The following is a 9,217-nucleotide window of genomic DNA, read 5'->3' as shown; positions in this document are numbered from 1 at the left end:
TTTTTTAAGTTGCTATTATTTTGATATAGGTCTCTGACTGTAGCCTCTTATTGATCATTAAATGTAAAATAAATACACAGAGGTTGTAGCCCTTGCATCAGTTTATCACTCATAAATGTGGTCCTGTATGTTTTAATGGTGAACTCAATCTATATGTTGTAAAAATCTGGATGATTACAGAAAGCCTTCAAAGGTTTTGCAGGCCTTATGCTGTCTGAAGACACTGAGAAAAGCAGTACTGTCAAGTTTTACTGTGTGAGAGTGTGTTGGGGGGTAGGTGGGAGGTAGTAAAGAATTCAGTCTTCTGACAGCCTCATGAATGGAGCTATTCAAGAGTTTAGTGGAGTGGAGGAGAGATTAGGCCTTCTTGGCCACAGCAGCGCAGTAGATGTTCAGTTGGGTATGCTGGGAATGACTTCTCCTGTAATCTGCCATAATCTCTTTGGTGTCTTTGGTCTTTTCCACATTCATATATATATATATATATACAACAATACAGGTAGAAAAACTTTTTTTTCCAAATCAGGTAAACCCCTTAATTGTATTACCACTCTTAATGTTGTGTTGGCAGCAGCACTACTACACCAACCAAAAGAGGTTTCTCACAAACTCACAAATTAAGCAAGTGACCTGAAGGCCCAAAGATATAAAGGTCTAGATGACCTCTAATTTTCTGCTTTTAAATTCACCTGAAACTGAGGTTGTTTTACTCTAAATACCCTAAAAACTCATGAAAAAACATGGTGCCTAGCGAGATACTTACTTTGGATGGCATGGCCTTGGCCTCCAGGAGAGTTTTCTTTCTTGTTTTTGTACATCTCTAATAATGCATAACACATTCTGTACAAAAGAGTTTGAAAACTGGATTTAAAAAAACTATAATAAATGTAATGAACTTTTATACATTTAGGTCTTACTGATTACCAATGTTAGATTTGTATTGTTCATTGTCATTTATGCTTAGAAATATTTACTCATATATGCTTAGAAGTATATAATCATTTGTAGATTGAAAGAATGTCTCATCCTAGGAGGTCTGTAACAACTCTGTGTAGCATGAAGAGGGGGGTGCGTTCACTCCTCTACAGAGTGTTCTGGCATAGATCACACACCTCCTAGGAGAGGTCGTATCTTCTCTTGCTGATATATGGTATAGCAAACACACGTATATCTGTTTGAGTGTAGGAGCCTTTTGTTTAGATGGACCGCTAGACTCCTGGCACCAGCTTTGGGGAGTCTTCACAGGGTCATATCTTGACCCCACCCACACACACACACACACACACACGCACACACACACACATACTTACACAACGCACAGGCATGGTACTCTTTGTGTGTATGTAGACGTCTTATGTTAATGAACCTATGTATATTCATGTGAGCTCAATAAAAGATCAATGCTATGGGGGAATGGACGAGAGCGACTGGGGTCAAGCGAAGGAACGGCGCTTGTTGTAGTTCTCTCCCTCATGCATGAGTTACACGAAGAACTTTGCCTACTTGTGTCTGGCTTTTGCTGTGTAATTAAATTGTCTTGAAAGTTCCAGCGAATAGGTTCAAACGATAAAGACCAGGCTGGAGGCACCACAGAGTTTGGATACTCTGTAAACAAAGCTTAAACTAAGTTCTAAATTTAATATATGACATTATGGAGTCATTTTACCTGAATACATATTCAACATGATATCAGAGAAATGATTGAAACATTTTTTAGCAGTCTTTTACTGCAACGTCTAAGCTTTTTTCAAAACTTATAGTTCTACTTTGTGTTTTTAAGCTAAATATAATATAATACAAACCTTTGAAAAAGCCTCAACATAACATAATTTAGATGGACTTCAATGAAATATTTTAATGTTTATCTTCAGCCTCGTTGTTAGCTGATATCAACGATGAAACCATTTTACCACTTCTTTTACAGAGTCACTCTGCCCCTTTGACTTTCCTCTGATTCAACAGTTACAGTCATTTAGGAACTTAGACTCCATTAAAAGTTGGATGGCTGACAACTTCCTCCAGTTTTAATGATCAAAAAACTGAAGTCCTTGTTTGTTCCCCTGACAGAGTTATGTCTAAGGTAATGAAAGCTCTGGGTTTATTGTAAATCATCCCTCAGTAACATCAGTCTCTTTTATCACATAAGAAATATTGCTAAGTTAAGTCCCATTGTGACACACTTTGAACTGGAGATTGTTATTCATGTATTTAATTCACTGTTCATTGGTCTAAGCAAAAACTCCCTGGGACATCAACAGGTTGTTGGATTTCCAACACTGCTGAGAGGCTTCTGACTAAATTTTCTAAGTACTCTCATGTCATACGTTTGCCGATCCAGCTACATTGGATACCTCAAAATTTGGGACAGGGGCATCAAAATGTTGAAGATCTGAGCGGTACTAAAAGAAAATGCTTGTGGAACATCAGTAACATAACTGAGTATAAAAACATCATCTTAGAGAGGCAGACTTATTTAAAGTAACGATGGGCAGACGTTAATCAATTTGAAAAAACTGTGACTGAAAATTGCTGAACATCATCCAGGAAAACTGCCTTCTTCTCTGGGCCAAAGTACTTTAAAACTGGCTTCATAAATGCTGAAAGGTGTTTGCATGTTTTACAGAAACATGTTCTCCATCATGTTACTCCATAATAACATAGCTTCATATATCACCAACTGAAAACATTTTGAGTGTCATGAAGTATAAAATACAGCAAAGAAGAGCCAGGTCTCTTGAGCAGAATCATATATCAGAAAACATGAGAACACATTCCTCTCCAAAAAGTTCAGAATCTGGTCTCTTCTCTTCCCAGATGTTTACAAACTGTTGTTAAAGACGGGATGCTACACAGCGAAAACTTTTTAAAGATGTGTTGCTGCCATCAAATTCAAAATGACCTTATTTTTTAATCATACTTTAAATGGTGCAAATGAAGATTTGTACATCATTATATTTAGTTTTTTATTCATATTTTAAACCATAGCCAACTTTTATGGAATAGGAGATATTTTCCTATTCTATTATTCTATTCCTACTACTACTGTTAAATGTTGTTTTTTTTTGGGGGGGGGGGGGAACCAAACACTCATATAAATATAGAGGACAACATTTACTGAAACAGTTTATTTATTTATTTGTTTGATTTTTGATTGCTTGTTAACTGTGCAAAAAGGAAATGAGGGGGTGAACATTTAGTAGAAAACTGTGTTGAAGATTAACAAGTTCGGGAAGTTTCAAACCTTTCAAAATAACACATTTACTTCCTTATGACACCATATATTGAAATTAGCTTTCATGTACTGCAGGTGGGGGGAGAGATATAGGAGAGGTGGAGAATGAACTCAACCTGGGTGTCTATTGTCTTGTGTAGTTTGGGAGATGATTGGATGATGGGGTGGGTGCAGTTTTCTCTGGGATGGAGTCGGGTGGGCTGCCCCGGACTCTGTGGGGCTGGGCGGTGCTGCTGCTGCGGGCCCCGGTCCGGATGGGCCTGGGCCCCCTTGCCCTGGTGGGTTCCAGAGTGTGGGGGTGCCTACTGGGGTCAGCGGGGGAGCTGGCCCCAGGGAGGGGCCGCTTGCCCCTCCCTTTCTTCCCTCCCCATCCTCAGCTGCCTCCCTATTCCCGCTCTACCACACCCACCCACACACGCAGGGCTTGGGGTGCAGGTAAGTCACCAGGGTGCAGGGGAGGAACTCCCCCTCTGTCCCCTTCTGGCCGCCTGTGCCTCAATTTTATTCTGCAACCTAGACATCCACATTACTCACACTCTCACATAACACATACATATAGGACCTTGGGGGTGGGCACGTTTTACAGCATCCTGAGGATGGTCGGTGTACTCCAACCCACCTCTGGCACTGGTGCCCTACCCTCAATTTTAAATGCATTTAGACACTAAGGGTTTTCGGGAAGAGCCGTGCTGCTCTCTGAGAGGAAGCTAGTACCATGCTCTCCTGAGTTTTAAATGCACTTTAGAACAGCACACAGCAACACTATATATGAGCGGGCGTAGGGAGGTTTGAGGTCTTCACTCACCCCGGTTCTGTTAGCCGTCAGGGCTGGGGGGCTGGGAGGAGGTGCTGGCCGTCAGACTGGGGTCTGGGATGCGGGGCCTCCCTGCTACTGCAGATAAGGAGGTGGTCTGTTTGCCTCCACCCCAGAGAGAAGGGTTACATCTCCTGGGTCTAGGTGCGGCTTGCCCCTCTGAGGGCGGGGGTACCTGGACCTGGGATATAGAGTATGTTTGGGGAGTGCGACTGTCTGTGCAGTGTCTATTTGTGTCTGTCTACACGTTGGGTGAGTGCATATGGGGTGGGAATGCACGTCTGTGTCCGCGTGTGCCTGTTCGTCTGTGTCTATATGTCAGGTTGGGTCTTAGACTCAACCTCTCTGGGTACATCTCAGGCCCTCTAAAGTACGGAGGCCTATCTCCCCTCACCACACTCCCTGCCGGTGGCTGATGCCCTCAGACGTTGGTGTGTTGGTAGTCCTTGTCGTCTGGGGCTGGGCGCTCATGTATGTACCGGCTCACTCCTGGTGGCTGATTGGCGGGGCCGGGCGCCTGTGGCCCGGCTGGGCTCCTTCCGGGGGGGTGGGATGTAGGGCTGGGACAACGCGTCGACGTAATCGATTACGTCGACGCATAAAATACGTCGACGTAAAACAATTTGCGTCGATGCGTCGCCACTTTCAAAAAAATACATGGCGGCAGCGAGTAGCGGCAACATGAGTGAGGTAGTCGCAGTCGACTTAAACCACTGCACCCGAACACGCAGTTCTACAGTATGGGGATATTTTAACCAAAAGGAAGTGATTCAGTCGTTTGCCGGCTTTGTAAGGTGGAAATGGCCTATCATAAAAGCACGACGGCTATGCACCAGCACCTCAAACGACGACATCCAGGAGCAGCTTCTGAAAAGGACAAACCACCGTAAGTTTTCAACTTTTTTACTAACGCTGGGGGGTCGGATGAACCCGTTAATTCATCCGACCCCCCCCCCCCCCCCCCCCCCAGACATACATTCACTCACAGACAGAGATAAACACCCAACCTCCATAAATACAAAACTAATTTAAGCTGCTTAGCAGTAACATATAGCAGCTGCTGTTTAGTTGTTTTTTTAATTTGTGGCCCATGCTGGCAAAATGAGTCGGAATGCGCGCAGGCTGATTATCAGAATCGGCGAAAGATGAAAATGTGAGACATAGAATTGGCCGCAGGAGAAATGTTAACAAGGATAATGCACCACCTGCTAAACGTAGCCGTCGTGGACAATGTTACAACATTGTTAAAGTGCTTGCAAAAGCAAAATGACAACGAACTCTTGATTTGTCAAGTTTAATGTCTTTCATCCTATTTGAATGCTGTTTTTATACATAATGCTTCTTCAGCTTGATCTTATAGGTCAAAGTTATGCCATCTAATGGCTAGAAAGCAGTGCACCAGTAAATGTGCCATCAGCTATGGCTGTTTAAACGCTATTTTTTGCAGTTATTTTTTGCAGCCATATCATATGTTCAACATTGGTGATTATCATTAATCTCTTACTGTTATGCTATGAAAGCACATGGCATAACAGTAAGGCACATACATGGTTTATATTTATTTATTATAACAACCAGATCCTTATCTAATTATTTTGATATTATGCTTTCCATATAATTATTTTGTAATTATTCGAATTCATCTGTGTGCTGTGTGTGATTTATGATTTCAGGAACAAACAGAAAAGTCTGGAGGACTACTGTCAGAGAAGAAGTACACCATGCACCCCCCAGGAGGCGGCTGTACTTACCGAGAGCGTCTTAACTATGATTTTAAAAGACATGAGACCACTTGCTGTGGTTGAGGGTGAGGGATTCAAAGAAATGCTGACCACTTTCCAACCGGGATACACTCTGCCGTCTAGGCGTCATTTTACAAGCATGATGGAGAGAAAGTATGAAACTTCAGTTGAGAAACTAAGGAATGAACTAAAAAAGGCCACATCCAAAATCTCCCTTACCACTGATGCTTGGACAAGTCTGGTCACAGAGTCCTACTTAGGGGTAACTTGTCATTTCATTAATGACAATTGGGATCTTCTCTCCTTCAATTTAGCAACACTGCCAGTTGAAGAGCGCCACACTGCAGAAAACCTTGCCTCCTGGGTGGAGAAGGTGGCAGAGAAATTCCACATTTCCTTGCATAATGTCCTTGCCGTTGTGCATGATAATGCAAGTAACATAGTTGCAGCTCTCCACATCCTGAAAGAGAAGTTTGGAGTAGTGTCCTATCGGTGTGCCGGGCATACACTGCAACTGGTTGTAAACCATGCACTGAAAGACCCCAAGATTGATAAGGCACTATCAGCTGCACGGGGCCTTGTAAAGCACATCAGGAAAAGTGAGCCAGCTTGCACCAAACTTAAGCAGAAGCAAAAGCAGATGGGTACAGCTGAGCATAAACTAATCCAGGATGTTGCTGTCAGATGGAACAGTTCATACTACATGATTGAACGTCTGTTGGAACAGAGATGGCCAGTGGTTGCGACGCTTTCAGATCCAAAAGTCACACAGCGTGGGAAACAGTACCTAGATCTGAAAAGTGATCAGTGGATTCTTCTGGATGAATTGAAGGAGGTGCTCAAGCCTTATGAGCAAGCCACTAATGTTCTTAGTGGACAGTCTTATGTCACAGTCTCTGTTCTTCCCCCCCTGCTGAAAGGTCTCCTGAAATCCACCAAAAACAAATCATTTGATTCTGCTGCAGTGAACTCTTTCCAGAACTGTGCAGAAGAGGAAATCTTGTATAGGTGGCAGCCAGAGGTATCTGCATTTCAAGCAGATGGAAAAAATGTGTCACTCATTGCTGCTGCCCTTGATCCACGTTTTCGTAAACTGAAATTCCTTTCTCCAGAAGATGCTCTGAAACTGCAAGTAACAGTACAGAGGGAGGCACTTGATCTCAAAAGGGAGCAGAGATCACAGTTACAGCAGGAACATGTGGGACAGGAAGCCTCAGCAAGTCCCCCAACAAAGAAGAGGTCTGTGTTGGACACTTTGTTGGGTACAGATTCTGAGGAGGAAGATTGTAATGAAAACACTGACCAAGGTGGGGATGGAGAAAATGAGGCGGTGAGGAAAGAAGCACTGCTGTATTTTGGGGAAGCCCCTATTCCAAGGGACAATGACCCCCTTACATGGTGGAAGAATAATGCAACAAGATTCCCCACACTGGCTAATTTAGCCAAATCATATTTGGCTGTACCTGCCACATCAACACCATCTGAAAGGCTTTTTTCAGTTGCTGGAAACATTGTCACCAAAAAAAGGGCAAGCCTGACTGCTGAGCATGTAGAAATGCTAACATTTCTCCACTCCAATGCATAACTACTTCATGTGATGAACATGATTGAACACACACACACACACACACACAAATAGGAGAGAAGGCAGCAAAATGGATATTTTGTTAACAAAGAGCACTTTTTTTGCAGAAAGCAAAGTGAATGTTACGTTGTATTTGTTCAAAGATGCCATTGCTGCTGTTTATATTTTTTTTAATTTTTTGCTATGATTTCCTTTGTTCATATTTGTTCTGCACAACATTTAATTTTTTGTTAAAAACAGAAGATTGTACTACGATGTTATTGTGGATTTTGTTTTGTGAATGAAGAGCACTTTTTGGGAGAAAGCAAAGTGAATGTTACGTTTTGTTTGTTTAAAGACACCATTGTTGCTATTTATTTGAAATGTTTTGTTAACTTTTCCTTAATTTTATATGTTTGCACATTTCATTTCTTGTTAAATGCTATTGATTGTATGACCTCTACAACTTTATTTTGCAATTTTTTTTATTAAAAGGTCTTCAAATGAAGAAATTTGTGTTTTTCATTGATATACATAAATTAGTAAATGTGAAATTGCTATACAAGTCAAAAAATATGGAAATAATCGATAATCGAATCAAATCGAAATAGAATCGGATTGAAAAATTAATCATTAGATTAATCGATGCATCGAAAAATTAATCGCTAGATTCATCGATTAGGAAAATAATCGTTTTGCCCAGCCCTAGTGGGATGCCCTCAGGCCTCTGGGCCTGAAGCTCGGTCCTCTCTGGCACAGCTGGCTGCCGGCAAAGCCCGCGGGCACGCCACTGCAACCCCCTCTGGCCTCTGCTCCGTAGCTGCGGGGTGACCTCTCCTTTGGGGCTCTACTCAGCTCTTCCCAGGAGGGTGGCACGGTTCCCCCCCTTTGGTGGTCCTCCTCGGGTCCTTGTACTCTGGGGCCTCTGATATCTGGGGCCTGGATCTCCTCCATACCTGCTTCATACCCTGGAGGACGGGGCTGTGGCTCCCCACACTCCCTAGCAGATCGTTACATGGAGAAACCTTTGGAATACAAGCATGCTGATCCACACAGGTATGCACACAGGTGTACACACGGGTGTTCACAGAGGCGGACTACACCTTTCTTGGCTGCTGCCTCAAAGCACATTGTGCGCTGTCGATCTTGCGTGCTGCACAATATCGTTTATTATTTAGTATCTACTGATATCTACTGCTAGCTAGTTTATTGCGATGGTGCTGTTTTTTTTTATTATGTTGCTCTTTGTTGTTTGCTTTCTCTTCTGTTTTTTTTCTCCATACAGGCGATCCAGGTGTTTTGTTTGTTTGTTTGTTTTTTTTGTTTGTTTTCTTTCTTCCCCCCCCCCCCCCCCCCTCCTTCTCACCGTCTCTTCTCCCCTTTGGTTTTCTTTCTCTCCTTCTCTTTCTTTCATTCTTTCTCCCCGTCCTGTCCCCCAGTCATGTCTGTCCCATTTGTAGCAACTGAAAATAAAATAAATTCATAATTATAATAATGGTCAATCAAATGGACCAATATGGCAAGGCCATGATGATACACTTGGTAAAATAAATCCGCTTGGCGTCTTTCTTGGCCTTAAGACAACAATTCTGATGGCTAAAGATCCAAACGGGACACAAAAAAAAGAAAAAAGAAAAAAAAATAACACATTTACTTCCTTATGACACCATATATTGAAATTAGCTTTCATGTACTGGTATCAGTAAAGGAAAAGTCAGAGTGAAAGACACCACTTTAGAAATGGAAACATTTCTGATATACTTCATCATTCTCGGTGCCGTCTCAGGTGAGCTCTCACTGATTGATTGATTGATTGATTGGTAATTTATTTCAACATGTGAACAATATACAAGTACATTTAGAAA

The sequence above is a fragment of the Astatotilapia calliptera genome, chromosome 11 (genome assembly GCF_900246225.1).
Source record: "Astatotilapia calliptera chromosome 11, fAstCal1.2, whole genome shotgun sequence".
In the NCBI taxonomy this organism is placed as follows: Eukaryota; Metazoa; Chordata; class Actinopteri; order Cichliformes; family Cichlidae; genus Astatotilapia; species Astatotilapia calliptera.
This window is presented reverse-complemented; position numbering follows the sequence as displayed.